Genomic DNA, 22,390 nt, shown 5'->3' with positions numbered 1-22,390 from the left:
CAACAGATTGAGAAGCAGACAAAGAAGATGCGGACTGCCATAAGATCAGCCTTCGTGTGCATAACCTTTCGTAATTAAGATCACTACTTTGAAAGGACCTCTGGATGACTTGACGGAATTATTTTAAATGATTTTATTTGCTGTGGAGATAGGCCTAATAGGATAAATCCTAGCAGTTCAAAATTGGTGGCCAAATATTCAAGAGACTTTGAGCTATTAGAATGAATACCTCAAAGTCTTTCTAAATCCTAAGAAGGGAAAACAGATACTGGCAAATTAAATATCTAATTATTTCATATGAAAGCTAATAAATCACCTCTAAGCCAAATAAATTATATATGACTGTCATGTAAGCACATTGGTTTTGTTATTTATCAAAGATATTTTTCCCTTTTGGTTACCAACACCCCCCCCCATATACATACACATTGTAGCACTTCTACCACATACCAAGGATAATGTTCCTATGGCAACTGCAGCCTACTTCATTGCACGCATCTTTGTACAAAGCCAGTCTCAGAAGTCTACCATGGTATAGAGTATCTGCTGATGTTCGCCAGGTCACGCTTCTGCATGGAGCAGCATGTTCTTGTTATTGACCACACTATATTATATATCAAGAATAGTACAAGTTGGAATTTGATTACTCAATATTCATCTTACTACAAAGAAAGTCCTTAAATAAATGGGCTGGTCACAAAGGGCATCTTAAGTTACTCTGTGACAGCTGTGGCATTTTCATCTACAGGCTGAAGAAATTTTGGGTGGGGTCTATAATACTTTAACACCATAGGAAGCCTGACACCAACCTGCTTTGCTTTTTTGCTTCCCTTCCCTTTCTATTCCTATTCCTTCCTTCTTTCCTTTTTTCCTTCCTCCTTCCTCTCTGTCATTCAGTCTGTCTTTTTTCCTTTTCTTTTTTTTTTTGGATAAGGTCTCACTTTGTAGCACAGATCCACACTGGTACTGAATACACTCAGTAGCTCCAGGTGACCTTGAACTCACTTTGTAGCTAAGGCTGACCTTGAACTTGCTGTAATCATCCTGCCTCAGGCTTGTGAGTTCTGGGATTATAGGCAGAGGTCACCTTTTTTTGGTTTATAAGCCACTCTTAATGGAAGGGTCTTATGGTGTCCATATACCTAGGTACTTTCCCAGATTCCCTATGAAATTTAATTTCCTCTTCAAACAATTAGATCCCAGGATGTGGGGAGCTTGTGGGAAGGCCTCACCATATTCCTGAATCTAGTGGAGAAACAAAGGGTTGGAATCAATAGCCCCCAGTCTGCTGCTGATTGCTCTCACGATCAAGCAGGAGCTACTTAACCCCTTTGGAGCTCAGTTTCTTATATATAAAGTGAAGTTTGGGGCTGGGTAATCTTTAAAGTCTGATTTGATTCCAAGAATATGTGACATTATTTCTGGTGGGACCAAATAGCCCAGACAAGTGGGCTATTTTTTTTTCAGGACGTAACTAGAAAAGATGATGGAGAACAAGATGGCCTTCATCCTGAAAGAAGCTAGGTGAAGTTCAAGAAGTTCATGCATGTCTTTATAGTGTGTTGGCTTTTATATTAGAAGGAAGTGAAGTCCCTCTCAAGAGAGACAAAGCCAGCACACTCGACAGAGAAACTCATGCTTAGGAGGTTTTTTTTTTTTTCCTGGCTCTGCCTCCATGACTTCACAACCCAGAGAAAGTAGGCACGGAGGCCTTCAGCAGAGAAGCTAGAGGAAGGGGCAGGCAATGGTAGAAGTTCCATCAGAAATCCCAGTAGGAAGGTCAGTGTCTTCTACCCTAATCTGGGAGAGAGCCGAAACTGGGGCAAAGGACGCTGCTGAGGACTAGTGTCTTATCTCTGACATTTCTCAACATAGCTTTGGACGCTAAAACTTGCCTCATCTTCAGGGACAGTCTCTGTGCCACCACAGATGCCACCGGGGTGAATTAGTATTAGAAATTATGGGTTTGCCCTCATGTTTGCTGGCCGCTACTGCCTCCGTGAATCAGCCTGTCTCCTTGTTGCCCCTGCCAAATAGTGTTGCCAAGCAGCTTTAAAACATCGTAGCTGCCATTCCCACACTTGCTTTATAGTGACAAAGGCCATATTTTCTCACCAAAATGTAGAAAACCATGCTGTGATGGGACTGGGAGTGTATTCATGAGGAGACAAGGCTGGAGATCAGGAAGCAAGGCTGTCCTGAAATGCCCATGATCTCCGGGGTCAGCTTGGAAGTTTGCCATTCTTTGGTTTCCAGTCAGGTGATAGGATCGTTTTCTATACATCCTGGTTCTTGAGACCACTCTGTGTTAAGTCTTCCTTTACATTCTAGATGCACACAGAGGCATAAATTTGGAACTGGATTTGTGATGAAAGCATGCCATTGCTTCTGGGTCTTTTATGATCATGAGAAAGATGATGGTGGTTGAAAACCCTTCAATGCACATTTTGGAATTCCTGCCTTCTTGGTGTCCTTCACGGGGTGGACCCTGACTTAGAATACCCCCAGACAGGAAGTGTCTTGGGGGCAGGAAACATTTTTATTTTACTGCTGTATTAATTGTGTCCAGAATTGTGCCTAGTAGAGCAGGCACTTGTGGAATCAGTGAGTGATGCCGTTTGATCAAAGATGGAAGCATATCAACCTCTCACAGGTTTTTAATATTAGAAGTAAGAATATTTCTACAAGAGAAATACATGATAGGAATAAAAAAGATGGTTCCCACTTTCCCAACTTCTCCACCCTTCCAACTCCTAAACTCTTCCCAACTTCTATACTTTTTCCAACCCCTAAGCCCCCCTGAATTCCTATACCTTCTTTAACCCCTAAGCCCCCCTGAATTCCTATACCTTCTTTAACCCCTAAGCTCCCCTGAATTCGTACACCTTCTTCAACCCCTAAGCCTCCTAAATTTGTACACCTTCTTCAACCCCCTAAGCCCCCTGAATTCCTACACCTTCTTCAACCCCTAAGCCCCCCAAATTCCTACACTTTCTTCAACCCTTAAGCTCCCCTGAATTCCTACACCTTCTTCAACCCCTATACCCCCTCAATTCTTACACCTTCTTCCACCCCTAAGACTTCCCCAACTGCAACCCTTTCCCACTCCTACCCCTTCCCACATATTTTCCAGTGTGAATGAGTTCCCCTTTAGAGGATTAGCAGTTGTCTCAGTTTCTCTTCCTGTCACAGTGATAAGACACTCTGACGAAAGCAACCTAAGGATACATTTTAGCTCACGTTCAAGGGGGAAGTCAAAGCAGAAGGCAACTGGAGCAGGTGATTTCATCCTCAATCAGGATCAGGGAAAGTAGAATCCATGTGTGTTAGCTACTTTTCCATTGTTGTGATAAAGACACCGTGACCAAGGCAACTCCAAAAGGTTTATGTGGGCTTGGGCTTCCAGTTGGATAATAGTCCATGACATCAGAGTGGAGACCGCAGGCAGCAGGCATGGCAGCTGGAGCAGCAAGTTGACAACTCACATCTTAAAACCGCAAGCAGGAAGCAGAGAGAAAACGGGAAACTGGGAGAGTTTGAACTCCCAAAGCCCGCCCCCGCAGTGATAAATTTCCTTCAAGAAGGCCGTTCTTCTTAAGTCTCCCCAAACAGTGTCAATAACCCAGGTATTAAAACATGTGAGTCCTCCTTTAAACCATCACAGCATGCTTGGCAGTGCTCAGCTCACGGTCCCCATCTTTAGAGTCCTGTTCAGGGGAGAGCTTTGTCCGTAATTAAAATGAATCTTCTTCATACATCTACTAACATCATCAAGATCATTCTCACAGCCATTCTCAGGGGTTGACCTTAATCTAGGTAACCTATCACAGGTGTGCAGAGAGCCCATCAAGCTGACAGTCAGCACCGGCCATCACCCCCACTGCGTTTTTCCTCTTCTGTTGAGTGAGTGCTAGTGAGTTCCTTCTTTACTCCTTCAACTTCAGCAGAGGTCTGATGAGAGAATGGGATCTTCATGGCACGATGTTGGGTGTCGCGGGCACGTTACGCCTCTTTCGATCTCATCGTGAGTCACTGCTTCTTTGTTTGCAGCTTCTCATAAGCTGTCTGCAATTTTCTCAAGGAAAAAAAAACACCGCTAATGCTGCGTTTTCTTCTATAAAGTCATCTCTGTACTATTTTGTTTTCCGTCAAAATCCAATTCAGCTTCAAGTAATAATAATAGGGTTCCATTTATTTCAAATCACCAAAACTCCAGTGTTGTTTCAGTAATTTTATTCTCAGAAAGATCTTTCTTTGGAGTGAAATTTTATGTTTTTCTAAGTTAAAAACTTAAAATGGCCTTTGCGTATAGGTTTGGAATTTCTGATATTTTGAACATGAAACTGGGCCCCTTTATTACCTTGGAAGAAGGTGATTGTTAAACCAATTATTATGATAAAAAATTAAATTATGTGGAACAGTTTCTAAGCAACCTAAAAATGCACTAACCAAATAAATATGCAAACCACACACTGTTCTGTGTGAAAAAGCAGGTTCCCTGAGAACCAATGCTAAGCACCATTATTCGTCTAATTTAAATGGTGCTTACGTGTGTGTGCTTTGATGTATAGCGCATTAAAAGCTGCATGAGATACATTAAATTGTGGCACAGACGTTATTCTTTGTGTACAATGCAGGGCCTATGAATGGTGGAGCTGGAAGTTATATGATTGGTAAAAATGAGGGTCTGTAGTCATTGGTTGCCTATGGCTTATTGTCTAGGGGTTGGACCCACTTTTTGAGTTAGCACATCTTTTGATATTGTTATTGTTCAGATCTTGTGTAGGCAACCATATTGTTGCATTATCACGGGTATTGCCTCCCTATCACTTCTAGGAAATGTGATCTCACAGCAGACGTCCTGGTCCTCTGGCTCTTAGAATCTTTCTTCCCCCTCTTCAGCAATGTTCCCTGAGCTGCAGAGTGGGAGCTGAGTTGAGAGAGCGGCACTCATATCTGGGTGGTAACAATAGCTATCTAACTAGACTTAAGGCCAGTTCCACAGGAGGACAGTCACAGCCAGTACTAGAAAACTAGATAGCTAACTGGGGCTAGTGATGCCATGGATCTTAAAAGACTATTATTGCTACTCTACTAGGCTAGCATGATTCTCAACTGAATCCTAAAACTTGCCCTTATGCCCACAGGTAAATATAGCTCTCCCCTCACGTCATAGAATTTCTTCTTTGCAGAAAACCACAAGTGGTCATAATGCAGAGTTCATCTAATCATGGGGGGCTCAGCTCTGTAGGGGGTTGAAGAAGCCCTGGTTGAGTGAAGTCCCTGAATGAATGTGTAGTGTTGATAACATGGTATGTGGTCAACATGGTACATGTATTGCTGATACTCGATACATGGTCATATTGAGGACTTCAAGGCCTTAGAATCATGGGAAATTAACAAAGCTGTTTCCCATATGTATTAGGCTTGGTAAGGCAAAGCCTTTCTCTGTCCAAGTATAAATGTTTATGGATGACTGATCAATCTGTACAGAACTGATCCTCTGGGATGTTTATTGCCTGAGACTGCTCACCTACAGAGACCTCCTACCCAGACTCCTATACTCCCCTGGGCTGTACGTATTAAAGACACTGATGTTCCCAGTTGCTGGTGGGAGTAGGTACATTCCATTAGAGCACATCCTACCTCATCCCAGCTCTTTGTTTACTGGTCTGACCTGTCTTCATTCCTTAGCTGCCCCTAGTCAGAGCTCCAGGATCCAAGCCATTCCAGGGCAAAGTCTCAATGTAGACATCTACAAGATAACATCTCAGTCTTTTAAGTTGCATATTGGGTGAGAAATACTGTCACAGAACACCTTCCCATCTCCACATGCTCCCAATTTATCAAATGGCTGAGTGCTAATGCAGTCGGGCACTCTCTGGGGTTTTCCTTTTTATCCCAGTTAGTTTACCACAAAGTTGGAATTTCAATATATATATTTATATATATTTCAAATTGTCTTCTGGAGGGTTGTTTCAATATATATATATATTCATATATATTATTTTTGCAGCTGACTATATATATATAAATGCAAAAAATAATAAAATAAAAAACTGAGTGACCCCATTTCCTTCCACCAATAGTCTAACCTTGTTATTGCTTTTATATTATTATATTACTTGGAGGTAATATTTCTGAGAAATGTGCTGATTTTATTTGGGATTTTGATTTTATATGTCTGGACGGACTGAGCTTTTACAACCTGCTGGTTCACTGGCCAACTCCTTTGTGGGGAACTGTCTTCACACGCGGTTCCACTTGCTCCTTCTGCTTACTTTAGGAATTTGTTATTCCTTAACCAGCAGATCACTAACTGTCTCTAGATATTGATTGTGGTCAGACTGAATTACTCTCTACATGACAGAGAAAGTCAACTTGGGCATTGATGACAACCATCCAAGCAGTTCATGGCTGGATCGCTCCCAGCATTCTAGCACAGCACAGATATCTCCATTGCCAACCATAGCAGTCCAGAAGTTTAAGCAATTCAGTCCCAAGGGCAATCAGGTTGCTGTTGTGAAAGTTCCCAGGAAGTCAGATCATGTCTGACCTGTGTCACAAGCAGGGTGGGCTTCATGCAGTGTGGTGTGGCGGGGACAGAATGGCTTTAGAGTCAGCCTAATTGGTCATGCATTTCAGCTCCTTCTCAGACAGTCATATAACCTTAGGGCTTTATTTCCTCTTAATCTTAATTTCCTTGTCTCTAAAATAGCATTTATAAAGGCTTTACAGGATTAAGTGAGATGAAACATAGATACAAACACCTGGACCACTGTAGACTCTTAGTTTACACTTAAATAAATGAGTCAGCACCGTTAGATAAGTTAGCACGTTTCAAACACCAATAAATGTCAAGTAATCATTTAGAAATCACCAGTAGTAGTTTTCAATTTTTGCCTTTTGGCTACTCAACTACAGAGTTCCATGGAATTGAAGCTGTTCTTAAGTAAGTAAGTAAATATATATGGATTGTTTTTCTATAAACCCAGGTTGAGACGAGGCTAATAGTAAAGTGCCCTTCACAGGTATGCAGATGTGTTAGCCAGCAACTTCAACCACATCTGTTCATGGAGCAGAGGAAGGAGACCATCTTGGCGAAGCCAGAGCAGGGGATAGGCATTGAAAGGGACAGCAAGGAGATGCAGGGGTGTGGTTCTGTTGCCCCTGGATAAGGGAGCAGGAAGGCATGTCCTGGAGAGAAGATGAGCAGAGGGAAACAAATGGTGGGGTAGATCTTGGCCAGCTTGGAGAGCAGTCTGAACTCCTTCTGCAAGAAGCCACGAGTATGTCAAGGTTTTAGACAAAATAGAATTCAAGATAAGAATTTTCTTTTCTACTAGGCCAACTGGCCGAGCTGTAGCAGTTCAGCTATAAAGTCTGATAAATCATTCCATGCAGATCTTCACAGATAATGAAAATCAGACAAGGTGAGGACAAATGAAATAAGAAATTGTAGGCATTTAGCTTACCAGTGAATGCTGAGTTTTGCTGAAATTGCTAGGTATATAATCATCATTTGCTTGCCATGTTCGTTCTATAGACACTGGCAAAGGGGCAGAGGTCCCATGATTAAGCTGTATTTCAAAGAGTTCTAGAAGGTAACAAGAAAATGTAAAAATTATTTAGCTAATTGCCATCTCCCAGAGGATGTTACAATTTCTAAGGGAAGTTGCTATAGGGTCTCTTCAAAGATCCTTGGATTATACTTTTAGAATAGCATTCTTTCTTCTCTAGCAGGTATTAGACATTCTGAATCCATTTGGGGCAGTGCCCATGCTGTGTCACTTTTATTGAGCGATAGCTGTTGTGTGCTTTCACTGTCCTAAAGACTTTACTAGCTTTCACTGTTTAAACCTCCATGTGATACTACATATAGTCCTGGCTGGATATAGTAACGCACTCCTATGATCTGGATACTCAGGCTGAGGCAGGAGGACCACAAGTTCCAGCACCCCCTAGACAACATAGAGAGGCCCCGTCTCAAAAAAACAGAACAAACAGAAAATGTTACCCAGCCCTCGCCATCAGCACGTTTCTATCTTTAGCCTTGTTTTAGCAATGTGACAAGTGAGAGCTTGAGGAGTAGGCATTTTCTCCAAGGTTATATAACCAGGAAGCAGGACAGTCTGAATTTGAATCCAGCGGTCAGTTCTCCTAGACTGAGCTCGTTGCCTGAGTCATCTTGTGTTGAACTCCTATCCCTAGAGTGCATCCAGGTCTCCATTTGATCTCCGGATAGATGTGATTGCCCATGCATACAGTGGATCCCTGAAGCTGAGAGAAACGGGGCTGGTATGAAACATCCCCGCAGGGGTATTTTAGATGTCTTCTGGGAATATGGATCTACCCCACCATGAAATTATTAATGCAAATCCAGGTATACAGGCAATGTTGGGAAGAAAAGTCTAATCTTTTAATAATACCCAAATGGCTAAAAATACAGTTATTCTTCAGATATGAAAGAACTCTGTGAGGACAAAACTACTTACGTGAGCAACATAAAATGATCTGGCAGCTTGGCTGTTGTGGAGTACTAGTTGGAGATGAGTTACATCCATTTATGCTGTGGATTATGTGTTTAATGATGCAAAGATATGCTGCATTCCTTTATGTTGCATTTGTTTAACTCTGTGAAGCTGTGTTACTTTGCCTGTCTAAAACACCCGATTGGTCTAATACATTGCTGAACAACCAATAGCAAGGCAGGAGAGGGAAATAAGCATGATTGGCAGGCCAAGAGAATAAATAGAGAGGGAGGAGAGAGAAAAGGAGAGGGAGAGAAGGACATCAGGCGCCAGCCACCCAGCCACACAGCCAGACAGCCCCACAGCCCCACAGCTACACAGCTACACAGTCACACAGCCACACAGCCACACAGTTACACAGCCACACAGTCACACAGCTACACAGCTACACAGTCACACAGTCACACAGCTACACAGTCACATAGCCACACAGTTACACAGCCACACAGCCCCACAGCTACACAGTCACACAGTCACACAGCTACACAGTCACACAGCCACACAGTTACACAGCCACACAGCTACACAGTCACACAGTCACACAGCCACGCAGCTACACAGCCACACAGTCACACAGCTACACAGTCACACAGCCACACAGTTACACAGCCACACAGTCACACAGCCAGAGAGCTACACAGTCACACAGTTACACAGTCACACAGTTACACAGTTACACAGCCACACAGCCACACAGTCACACAGCCACACAGTTACACAGCCACACAGCCACACAGTTAAACAGTCACACAGTTACACAGCTACACAGCTACACAGTTACACAGCCAAACAGTTACACAGTCACACAGTCACACAGCCACACAGCTACACAGTTACACAGTCACACAGTCACACAGTCACACAGCTACACAGCCACACAGCTACACAGCCACACAGCTACACAGCCACACAGTTACACAGTCACACAGCTACACAGCCACACAGTTACACAGCCACACAGCTACACAGCCATACAGTTACACAGTCACACAGTTACACAGCTACACAGCCACACAGTTACACAGCTACACAGCCACACAGCTACACAGTCACACAGTCACACAGCCACACAGCCACACAGTTACACAGTCACACAGTCACACAGCCACACAGCCACACAGCCACACAGTCACACAGTCACACAGTCACACAGTCACACAGTCACACAGCCACACAGTTACACAGCCACACAGTCACACAGCCAGAGAGCTACACAGTCACACAGTTACACAGTCACACAGTTACACAGTTACACAACCACACAGCCACACAGTCACACAGCCACACAGTTACACAGCCACACAGCCACACAGTTAAACAGTCACACAGTTACACAGCTACACAGCTACACAGTTACACAGCCACACAGTTACACAGTCACACAGTCACACAGCCACACAGCTACACAGTTACACAGTCACACAGTCACACAGCTACACAGCCACACAGCTACACAGCCACACAGCTACACAGCCACACAGTTACACAGTCACACAGCTACACAGCCACACAGTTACACAGCCACACAGCTACACAGCCATACAGTTACACAGTCACACAGCTACACAGCCACACAGTTACACAGCTACACAGCCACACAGTTACACAGCTACACAGCCACACAGCTACACAGTCACACAGTCACACAGCCACACAGCCACACAGTTACACAGTCACACAGTCACACAGCCACACAGCCACACACTCACACAGTCACACAGTCACACAGTCACACAGTCACACAGTCACACAGCCACACAGTTACACAGCCACACAGTCACACAGCCAGAGAGCTACACAGTCACACAGTTACACAGTCACACAGTTACACAGTTACACAACCACACAGCCACATAGTCACACAGCCACACAGTTACACAGCCACACAGCCACACAGTTAAACAGTCACACAGTTACACAGCTACACATCTACACAGTTACACAGCCACACAGTTACACAGTCACACAGTCACACAGCCACACAGCTACACAGTTACACAGTCACACAGTCACACAGTCACACAGCTACACAGCCACACAGCTACACAGCCACACAGCTACACAGCCACACAGTTACACAGTCACACAGCTACACAGCCACACAGCCACACAGCTACACAGCTACACAGTCACACAGCTACACAGTTACACAGCCACACAGCCACACAGCTACACAGTCACACAGTTACACAGCCACACAGCCACACAGTTACACAGCCACACAGCTACACAGTCACACAGCTACACAGCTACACAGTTACACAGCCACACAGCCACACAGCTACACTGTCACACAGCTACACAGTCACACAGCCACACAGCTACACAGCCACACAGCCACACAGCTACACAGCTACACAGCCAGCTATGGAGTAAGAAGTAAAAAAGGTAAATAGAATAAATAAGCAAAAGATAGATGATATAGTTTAAGTTAAGAAAGGATGGATGGAAATAAGCCAGGCTAAGGCCGGGCATGCATAATAAAAGTCTCCATGTATATATTTGGGAGCTGGGTGGCAGTGCCCCAAAGGGCAAAAGAATAAAAATAACCAACTACACTTACCATTTGGGTATAAAAGCAAGTGACATTGCTTCTTATTTCATCTTGTCCTTCTCAGCAGAAATCCATGCTTTGGGGAATCATGAGACTTGTCTTTCATTTTCAAGTGGCATCTCCAGAATTCACTCACTATAAACGTTCCTCCACCTGTCCCATTCTCCCTCCTGACAGTAACTGATTATTACACATCAAAGGTTTCTCTGGCTAGAGTTTTGAAGACGATCCCATCCATGGAAGTTACAACGCATGAGAACAACGGCCAATCCAACAGCATTTCTTCCGTAGTTCCAAATACACTGCTAACAATGTCCTTGGGTCAGTTTGTGGCTAACACTATCCCTGGGATGGGAGGTGGGGCAGAGGAGCACAGAGTATTAATTCTCCCCCCAGAAGGAAAAAGCATCATCTTCACATATGAAAGGTTGGACATGGTCATTTGCTCACTATGCTTCAGGTACTATGACTATCTAAAGTTACAGATCCTGTTTTCTGTTAATCTTGCTTTGTTTTGAGCTAGAGTTTCATGTAGCTCAAGCTGGTCTCAAATTTGCTATGTAGCTGAGGATGACTTTAAATTTCCTACCCTCTTACCTCTACATCTCTAGTGCTAGGATTATAGGTGTGAGCTACCACACTCTGCTTTCTATCTTTAAGATTACCAAGTACACTTTAATTTTTATTAAATTATAGTGTAGAGTTCTATTTACACCGCCTAATACGTAGCAGGCCAATGTAACACAAGTATGATTTAGATATAGTTGGAAGCTTGTATCACATAATCTACACTTAATTTTGACCTTGCCATTTTCTTTTTAAAAGCAACAAATCATGATAACTTTGGATACATTATTAATCATGTAATTTTCCTCACTAAATATCATATTGTACAATTGAAATCTCTACATTTAAAGACTTTTTCTCAAGAAAGCTTTCATTGTTCTTACTGAAAGTCTATGAACTGACTTCTGATCTTTTATTTTAAATGACAGGTCAGTCATGGCAAATCTAATGCATGTATTAGTTACTTTCCTGAGATAAAATACTACAACTAAGAAGCCACCTTTTTATTTTGACTATGGTTCCTGAGGCCAAGTCCATAATGGCTCAGGACACATGGCTGCAGGTAACCAGAAAAGGAAGCTGAGAACTCATATCTCCAGTCACATGCAGGAAGTAGGGAGAGCAAACTGGAAGGGCAGGAAGGAAGGCCAGATGCCCAACCCCAGTGATGTGCACCCTTTAGGAAAACTCCGCCTCCTAAAGGTCCCACAACCTCTGCAAAGGGCATCATCAACCAGAGGCCGAGTGTTCAAACAGGCCTGTAGGAGACATTTCTCATTCAAACGACCACAATGAATAAGAATTGTGTGTTGTAGCAGCCACTCGTGAGCATGCTAGGCAACGTGTGTACAAGGCGTGACTTCTGCACAATTGTACTTTTTGTTAAAAGACAGTGTGGAGACTTCTTCCTGCCCTGCTGACAATTAACATAGAGCTTGTTTACCTGTGTATTGCCCAAACTCCAGGAATCCAAGCACACACAAAACACTCTGGTATGGCAACGAGCCTGCTTAATTCCTCTCTGGTACTAAAGTGGAACTCTTCTATCACATTTCAGCTGGATCACCACTTGGCTTCTGGTGAAGGAGGCGTTAATTGGGCTTAGTTTATCATTCAAACTGATCATTTATGTTGTTCAGCTTCGGGAAGTCTTTTGTTTGGCCTTAATTAGCCAAACCTGGATTTTCCGAAGAGTGATCACACTTCTCGTGATTCCATATGTTTCTTTCCTCCACCCAACATTGGGCAGATAGCCTCCTGCTCAGTGAAGACACTCCATAGAAGATACTCCTATGGCTATGTTTGAAAGCAAATCTTCTCGAAGCGCCTCCTCTCCCAGGGAGGCTTCGACAGCACTTTTTTTTTTTCTAGACAAACAGAGAAGGGAAAAATAGAGACCTGGAGACTCCCTTTAAAGATTCCAGAACACTTTTCTCCTGATAATCTTTTTTCCAGATGAAGGAAAAAAAAAAAAACTAAATGTGATCACAGAGACAAGGAAAACTGAAATAGATTTCCAAATCATGTTAGAACATTGTGTTGCTTTCTTTTCAAATTATATTGATACACATTTAAAATAAATACAGAGAAAGAAATATCCCAATGGGGTGTTTCTCTGTTGTTACAGGAACAACCTTTCCACGATATGGTTCTCTATCTATCTTTCTTTTCTATTTTCTTCTCTGAAGAATAAACATTAAAAAGAAAAACAAGCAATTTTCAAACAATGGAACGTGATTGACAAACATTTTTGGAAATGATAGTAACACAAAATCCATCTTGAGTTGCTCACATTGAACATTGTAGGAACACTCGACGTCTGTTTTCCTTAGCTTTGCTGTTCGTCCTGCTACGATTTATCTGCTCCTCTACGTCAAATGAGCACAGATAAGGTTTTAGGTGGGGAAATCTTTCTACATTCATAGAATTGGTTCCCTGAAAAAAATCTAACTAGGGAAACTGTTGCCGTTTCATTTTGTAGGAAACTACCAGAGATTAGAAGTCAGTAAAACACACGTTTAGAAACCTTACCAAATGGAAATTCTGAAAGACTTAAAAATCCCTATATTGCATATTTTTATATAACAAATTGCTCCCAAACAACAGATATTTATTATTTCACTTTCTACGGGCTTAGACTCAACAAGACCTTAGCCCTGTGTTCTTGGAGGTCGTCTACCACGGTCTAGGCTGGGTCCCAGAGACTGCTGTAGTCCAGGTTTGCCCAGAGGCTGCTGTAGTTCAAGCTGGCCCAGAGGCTGCTGTAATCCAGGCTGCCCAGAGGCTGCTGTAGTCCAGGCTTGCCCAGAGGCTGTTGTAGTCCAGGCTGGCTCAGAGGCCCAGAGGCTGTTGTAGTCCAGGCTGCCCAGAGGCTGCTGTAGTCCAGGCCTGCCCAGAGCCTGCTGTAGTTCAGGCTGGCTCAGAGGCCCAGAAGCTGCCGTAGTCCAGGCTGGCTCAGAGGCCCAGAAGCTGCCGTAGTCCAGGCTGGCTCAGAGGCCCAGAAGCTGCCGTAGTCCAGGCTGGCTCAGAGGCCCAGAAGCTGCCGTAGTCCAGGCTGCCCAGAGGCTGCCTTGCAGCTTGAGTATTTGTTTTCAAGCCTCTCCACACAGCCCGTGCTCAGGAGGCTTCTGTTCCTTCATGTAGTTTTCCCAAAGGTTTCTGAGGCTGCTCACTTGGTAGCTGTTCTGACAAGAACACAGAATCTGAGGAAGAGAGAAGTTGTGGCCTCCTGACTCTGTGGTACCTTAGGACTTACTCACTTTCCCAATTTTTCTGAATGAGAAGCAAGTTATGAAAAGGGAGGCGCATTTGGGTCTCTCTTTTTGAAAGAAGGAATATCAAGGAGTTGGTGCACATAATTTAGAACTGTGGTAATTTCTGGCGTGAGTTAGATTTGCTGCATTTAAGCTCACGGGCCCTTCTCTCATCTCCCCACGTTAATCTAGAAACCTTTTGAGCCCTGAAACATTTTAAAGTAAATCTGCCTCTAAGAGTTATTTTTATTTATTTTTCCCTTTATTGAAAATAAGTTTTTTCTTATATAGTATATCCTGATTACAGTTTCCCTCCCTCTACTCCTCTTAGTTTCTCTCCACCTCCCTTCCCATCTGGGTCTACCCCCTTTCTGTCTCATTAGAAAATGAATGCAGCCTCCAGGTTTTGAGACAGGAAAATTTATCTCCTGATAGTTTTAAAATTAGTCCTTTTGTGTTTGTAGGGTTTATTCGCAGAGTATCATGTAACTGCCAGAGATTCCAGTATATTCAGTACAAGATGTGTATTTGAGGGCAAGATATGAACTGCTACCACCTAACCTCACCCCAAGTTGATGCAAGAACCCTGTCTACCCTACCTGTCTGGGAGAACCGTGATGGTCAAGAAGGGGCTAAGCCATCGCTGCCATGTCCTTGTAGTTGCGACAGTTAAAATGATCATCAAGTTATTTAGGGAAATGAACTAAACATTTTGCTAGAGAAATAGAAAATCACATTATATTAATACCATGACTAGCTGAGTTAAAATTGAAGACTTGTATTTTGCTTTTCTTTTCTGTTTAGCGCTATTTTGTAAAAGCCTTTCTATATCTTCAGGCTTCATTTTTATCACTTTAATGGCTCCATAATGGTTCTCCAGGATGATATACCATGGATTATGTAACATTATTTAATGTTAGCTATTTGTATTGTTTCTGACTTTTCTCTCCACTTTCACGAGTAATGTTGCTATAAACATCTCGGTACAGATAGTTTTCTTTTTCCAGTATTTCAATCTTTTCCTTAGGGTAAAGTTTTCAAAATTAGATTATGTAATCAAAAATGTGCTCCGCTTCTTCTTTTTTTAAAAAAACAAACAAACAAGCAAGCAAACAAACAAGCCTTTTTACTATTGAAAATTTCAAATATATACAAAAATAGAATAGCATAGCAAACTCAGTATGCCTGTCCTCCTATCTTCAAAATTTCCTCCTATCTTCAAAATTATCAACTCATTGACGTTAAAGTGTTTGATCCACTTGGACTTGAGTTTTGTGCAAGGTGATAGATACGAATCTATTCTCATTCTTCTACATGCCAGCATCCAGTTTGACTAGCACCATTTGTTAAAGATACTTTCCTCTTTCCAGGGTGTATTTCTAACTTCTTTATCAAAATTAAGGTGTCTATAGGTGTATGGATTTAGGTATGGGTTTAGGTCTGGGTCTTCCATCAATTCCATTGATCAACATATCTGTGTTTTTGTTAATACCATGGGGTTTTCTTACTATAGGTCCATAGTGAAGCTTGAAATTGGAGATGGTAAGGTAATACTTCTGGAAGTTCTTACATTGTTCAGGATTGTTTTAGCTTTCCTGGGTTCTTTGTTTTTCCAATTGAAATTGAGCATTACTCTTTTGAGGTCTATAATTGTGTTGAAATTTTGATGGACACCAACCCATTCACAAAAATATATGACTCATTGTTATAACCTGCTGACCTGGTCTGTCACCTGGGTACCCTGGCCCTTTGAGAGACAAGCATCACGCACTCCCAACCTCCCCCTTGGATTTCCTGCCTCCTCTCCAGCCTGTTCTTTCTTTCTGTCTCTCTTCTGAAGAGGTAACTACTGCCTCTTTCTCTCCCTTCGCCCCTCTTCTCCTCTCTTCTCTCCCTTCTCCCCTCCCCCTTCTCTCTTCCCTTCCCATCCATAACCCACTAAATAAACTTCATGCCCAAACTCTCTATGTATCACATATCTGTCTGTCTTCCACTGAAGCTTCAGACCATCCACCAGGGACCTCCCGAGGGCTTGGGTGACCCACTGCCACCCCTCAAGGGACCATCCTCAGGTCACTCACATGTCTTTATAAATGATAACACCCACAACCTGTCCTGTCTGAAAATGTGCCAGGACAATAATGACTTGGAGCTTGTGAGAGTGGCCCACCAAGGGCTGATCCCAGAGGGAACCCATATCTGACACTGCCTAGATGGCTGGAATCTGGAAACTGGCTGTCTCAAGAGATCTAAGATAGAGCCAAACATGACTGAAAGAAAGTCAATAAAATGATTCCTAATGACGTTCTGCTATCCTCATAGGATCAGTGCCCAGGCTTCCTCTAGCAGATGACGGAAGCAGATAGATATGGTAGAGCTCAGGGAACCCTGCAGAAGAAAGGGAAGAAAGATTGTAGGAGCCGGAGGTGTCAAAGACACAGGGCAACATGGCTCACAGAATCAGGGTTCATAGAGGCTCACAGAAAACTGAAGGAGCAATCATGGTGCCTGCTTGGGTCCGCAGTAGGGCCTTGCACTATGGTTGCTTAGCTTGAAGATTTTGTTGGACTCCTAACAATGGGAGAAAGGGTGTCTTTGACTCTTTTGCCTGCTCTTGGGACCTTTTTCCTCCTACTGGGTTGCCTTGTGCAGCCTCAAGATGAGGGCTTGTTTCTGGTCTCATTGCATCTTATGTTGTTCTTGGTTGGTACTACTGAGAGACCTGCTCTTTTCTGAAGGGAAACAGGGGAGCAGTGGATCGAGGTAAGAGGGGAGGTGGGGGCAGCTGGGAGGCTGAAATCAGGATGTATTGTATGAGAGAAGAATAAATTTTAAAAATTACCAACCCATGGCTGTTCCTGTTCATTTGCAACTCTGTAGACTTTTGACTAAACTTATCTTCCAAACTGGATTATGTTGAAGGAAATCTCAGACATCTGTAACCTCAGATATGTTAAGTTTGGGGGTCAGCACTGCGTATTTCATTGACCTGTAGAAATTCAAATAAATTTTTAATCTTGAGACTGAATGTGATGTGACTGCTCAAAGAATGAAACAGCAAAAAAGTGTACTTTTTCAAAATAAAGAATTCTACTTTGTGATAGGTACTCTCAAGATGTCAAAGCTGAAGATGAAAAACGTCATACTAGGAGAAGTATGCAGACTTCTCTCTTATTTATAAATTTGTACATTGTATAAGAGTTCATAAGCTCAAAAAACCCAAAAATAAACCAATTTCTTGAATTTAATTAGAAAATGAGATAATGATAGGCCGTGAAGACAGACATAAGCCTGCAGAAAGATGCTCAAACTCCTTGTCATCACGGGTCAAGCAGTATGTGGTGGTTTGAAAGAAAATGGCCTTCAAATAGAATGGCACTATTAGGAGGTGAGGCCTTGTTGGAGGAAGTGTGTCACTGTGGGGGCGGGCCTTGAGGTCTTTCTCTAAAGCTTCACTCAGTGTGGCAGTCAGTTGACTTCCTGTTACCTCTGAGTCAAGATGTTGCACTCTCAGCTCCAGCACTGCATCTGCCTGTGTGCCATGCTCCCCACTACGATGCTGATGGACTGAACCTCTGAAACCATAAGCAAGCCCCCTCAATGGAATGTTTCCTTTATAAGAGTTGCTGTGCCCGTGGTGTCTCTTCCCAGCAACAGAAACCCTAGCTGAGATACGCTATATCATGGAAGGTCTATGTGAACACTAAGAGTGGTGGCAACATTAAGCGGGGGATGCAGGGATGCAGCTTGCTGCTAGGCATGTCAGGTGACACAGCTATGAGAAACAGCCCAGCAAGCTTGTGGAAGACGACACGCAGCCTTAGGGTAATCCAGCAACCTCTTCTGTGTGCTTACCAGGGAGAAGTGAAGACTCACCCCTACACAAAAGTCTATTCCCAGCAGCTCTGTTTTTTTTTTTTTTTTTTTTTTTTTTTGGTTTTTTGAGACAGGGTTTCTCTGTAACTTTGGTGCCTGTCGCGGAACTAACTCTTGTAGACCAGGCTGGCCTCGAACTCCCAGAGATCTGCCTGACTCTGCCTCCCGAGTGCTGGGATTAAAGGCATGCGCCACCACCGCCCGGCATCTGTCCAGCAGCTCTGTTTATAAGAGCCATTACACTAAAGAACTCTGAGCTCCTTTACTGGGTCCAAGGACAGTGGTACCACAGAGTACTATTCAACAACAACAACAAAGAAGCAAACTGCTCATGCTTACAACTCGGATGCATCTCAACTCATCATGCTGGATGAAGAAAGCCCATCTCAAAAGACCATATATTTTATAGTTTACTAACGATTTTTGAAATGACATGAGCCATCCTTTGAATGGTGTGGCCATGCAGGATTACCATGTTTACAGAAGATACATGGCACACCCAATGTGCTTAATCAGTGTCAGCCTCCTGCCTTAGCGCCAACCGGAGCTGTGTTACCTTCCAGTGCCAAAGCATCACAGCTCTTTTCTGGGCAGTCCCTGCAGCATCCAGTGAATCTGTGAGGATCTCAAAATAAAAAGTGAAGGTTCAAATATGCCTTTTCTGTTCCTATTCTCTACATTTATTGAATTGGGCCTGGAGACCAGCAGTGGATTCTCACCAAAGAAAACAGAACCTTTATATGTGGTTTTCCTCTGTCTTTTAAAAAAACCATTTGAAGCATGGCCGTCGGTAGGAGCTAGAGGACATTACTTCATGGTGAACTAGCTTAGCGGTGCTTGGTGGTTCTGTGCTACTAAAATAATACAAAACGGTTCTTTCTTCTTTCATAAAAGCTGTTTGCTTTAGAATGGTGATCAGTGTTCAGTTGGAGCCTCTTGCTTATCCCTACATGGTCCAGATAGAGAGACTCTCTCTCTCTCTCTCTCTCTCTCTCTCTCTCTCTCTCTCTCTCTCTCTCTCCTCTCCATTACTGACTGGTACTATAACTTCTTCCCCTAAAGTTGCCTACTGCCCAAGTTTTTGACTCAGACACAAACCCAGCTTATGGTGGGCATATCATCATCCCTCATGTACTATCCATAAAATCTCCCTGCTTCTGTTTGAGGCATGTCTCCCCTGGTCCCAAACTCAGGGATCAGCCACTTGGGAGTCACTCTTGATAAACCTGTTGTTATATTTTATTTTGACTTGACTGGCTTAGTGGGTCAGTGGAGAACCTTATTGCGGGGGGGGGGGGGGGGGGGGCAAAATATCTATTAACCAGAGTGGCAGTACTTCTGCACATATTTATTACAGCAGAAACATTGAAAGATGCTACCAATTTTGCTTCCAAAAGTTTGTAATTTAACAAATGGATACTCAACATCAAGTCAGGCATTGATCTTGGAGAAGTCTGGGAGCGCAGGTGGAAATGAAGGAGCACAATAGAAATATCTAGCTAGTTTCGAGGAAGCGGCAGCTTCTTAAAGAAGACTGGACACAATGCGCACTGAAAACACAGAGCAACTTGGCTCCCACGGAAACTGCCCTGATGAAGATGGCCGCAACAGGAACAATCTCTAATCTTCACACTCCGAAGGCTCCTTCACATGCAGGGGGAGTGTTTATTTTGGTGGCTTCACTCTACCTTGCTTCGGCCTCTCTCCTGGGTTACTCTTTTGTAGCCCCATTTTCTGGCTTCTCCTGGATCATCACGCATGCGCCGCATCCTTGATCGACCCACTCTCCTCTACGCTTCTGTGGCTTCTCCAAGGAAATTTTTTTTGGTGGTTTTATTTCCATCACTATGCCGATAGCCTCACATTTACATTTTTTGCTTCCCTGATCATTTATATTCCAAAGCTACAAATTTTCATCAGAATGTCTACCAGCATCTTAAACACCCTTGTTCAAAGCAGAGACCATTGTCTTTTCATGTCTGTTCCCTTCTTACACGCACTATGTTTGCTGGACACATTTTACTCTATCCAAGGCAGCTCGGATGGTGCCTGTCCTCTAGCTTCCCTGCCACCACCACTGGTCCTGAAATCCTTTCCATCTTCTTCAGTGAAGCTCTTGTACTTGCCACGATTGACTACCTCTTGTCGCACCTCATATCTCAAGCTGCTATCATTATCTGGTCTGTTTCAGCAGTCTTTCCCTCTGACCCCCAGGCACACACCCCCTTCCTGCCTTCCCCGATTACTTCCCATCTGCTCTTCCATACGTTTTCTATAGCACACATCTGTTTATAGTAGCGTCCTGTTGAAAGTGCGGCTGTGGCTCTTCAGTGCTGACAGCAGTCCTCCACGATCTATCCATCTTGGGCTTTGCGTCTTCCCTGCACTAGAAAGAAAGCACCTTTCTTCACCTGCTTCCATAAACAAGCCATTACTCCGGGGCAGAGCTCCCATGGATTTCACTTTTCCTACAAATTTCTCCACTTATAATATACTTCCCTTCTATCCTGGCCTCTCCAGCTATAGAATTCTATTATTCTTCAAGACTCAGACGGCCATCCCTGCAGCGATCCTTTGTGAGCCCTCCCCATTTCCCTTCTATACTCTGCCTTCCTATCAGTCCTACCCCGTTTAATCCTCCTAGCATTCACATTTAAGATATATTTGTGATGTTTGCCTTTTGGGGTCTGGGTTTCCTCATTTAGGATAATTGCTTCTACTCTGCTCTGAAATGGACTCATGTACAATGCTATGGAAGAGATCTGCAGAGGAGAAACATAGATTTGGAAGTGAGCCTAAGTTGGGAGTTCCAATTTTGTTCCTTGCTAAGCAGATGACTTTGGGTGAATTCTATAACTCTTTGGCCTCAATTTGTTTAGTAGACCATACAGACCTCATCAAATACCCATCCCATGCTGGTGTGGCACCAGGCCTTGTATAGATGGGAACATAATATCTTCCTAAAATGGCTGTTTCAAAAGCTTGCGTGTGTAGACGGACAGTAGATGCTGCAATACAGGTGGCAGCTGACACGCAAGGGGTACGATACTTTTTAAGGACTGAAAAACAACTATTTACAAAGAGAGAATAATCTGAATTCTACTTCAAGTTTATCAATTCTTATAAATTTGAAGTATTAAAGTGAAATTGTGCTCGCAAATCCTGAAATGAACTACATTTAGCATTTTGAAGAATTTCAACTCCATTTGGCTGGGAGTTGAGAAAAAAGAAGGTGTAAATAAGTGTTAGGGCCCATAAACTTATTGCCTTTTAAGTGCATTCATGTAGTCTGTTACAATGAGAAAGTGGAACTCAAGAGAAAAGACTCACTGGTTGGAGAGCCCCACTGCACTTCTTCCTTGTTGGAACACTTTGCTTTAGTATCATGATTTATTGGCTATAATCATTTATGTTGACTTGTTTAGTGTTAATTTTTCTTTCTTACATGGAGAAAATGGTACACTCTTCCAATCTCATTTGACCCTCTCTCTCTCCCCCCAAAATTAAGGTTAGGGAGTTTTAAATTACTTTCCAATGTCTCATCCAAAGGAGGGGCTGAAGCTTCCCTACATAAAGTCAATGCATAGCTTGATCGTTGATGAGAAGTGGCACTGGTGACTGAAATCCCATGATTCTCCCTCAACAGGGACTTGGTATATCTGCCTCTGTCCCCTCTCAACACACGCACATGCACACACACATACACATGTGCATGCATGCATGCATGCACACACACACACCATTGCCAAATTTTTAATAAATCACTACCACGTCCCATCTCCCTCATTTGCTTGAATTTCATTTATATGGGTAGAGCTTAATTGCACAGTCTTTAAGAGCTGTTGCTACTAACTCTATTGCTGAAATGACCTAATATTACACAGCCGGGATCTAAAACCTCCAGTCTGTCTGTCTTAAGCCACATGTTAAAATGTTGTATTAATTCTTATCACAACAGTGCTGCTACACAATACAAAAACACTTTTTAAACTGCACTGATAATGAAGGCGATAGCAAGAATACAATACTCTTAACCTGGCAATTCATCACCCCAAAACCAATTTTTCCAGATGATACACTGCCAAGCTTCTTGCTGCTGCATGTGCATA

Source organism: Microtus oregoni, unplaced genomic scaffold (assembly GCF_018167655.1).
Source record: "Microtus oregoni isolate MIOR12 unplaced genomic scaffold, Mior012 000017F_ref0000208, whole genome shotgun sequence".
Lineage (NCBI taxonomy): Eukaryota > Metazoa > Chordata > Mammalia > Rodentia > Cricetidae > Microtus > Microtus oregoni.
Note: the sequence above shows the minus strand (reverse complement) of the source record.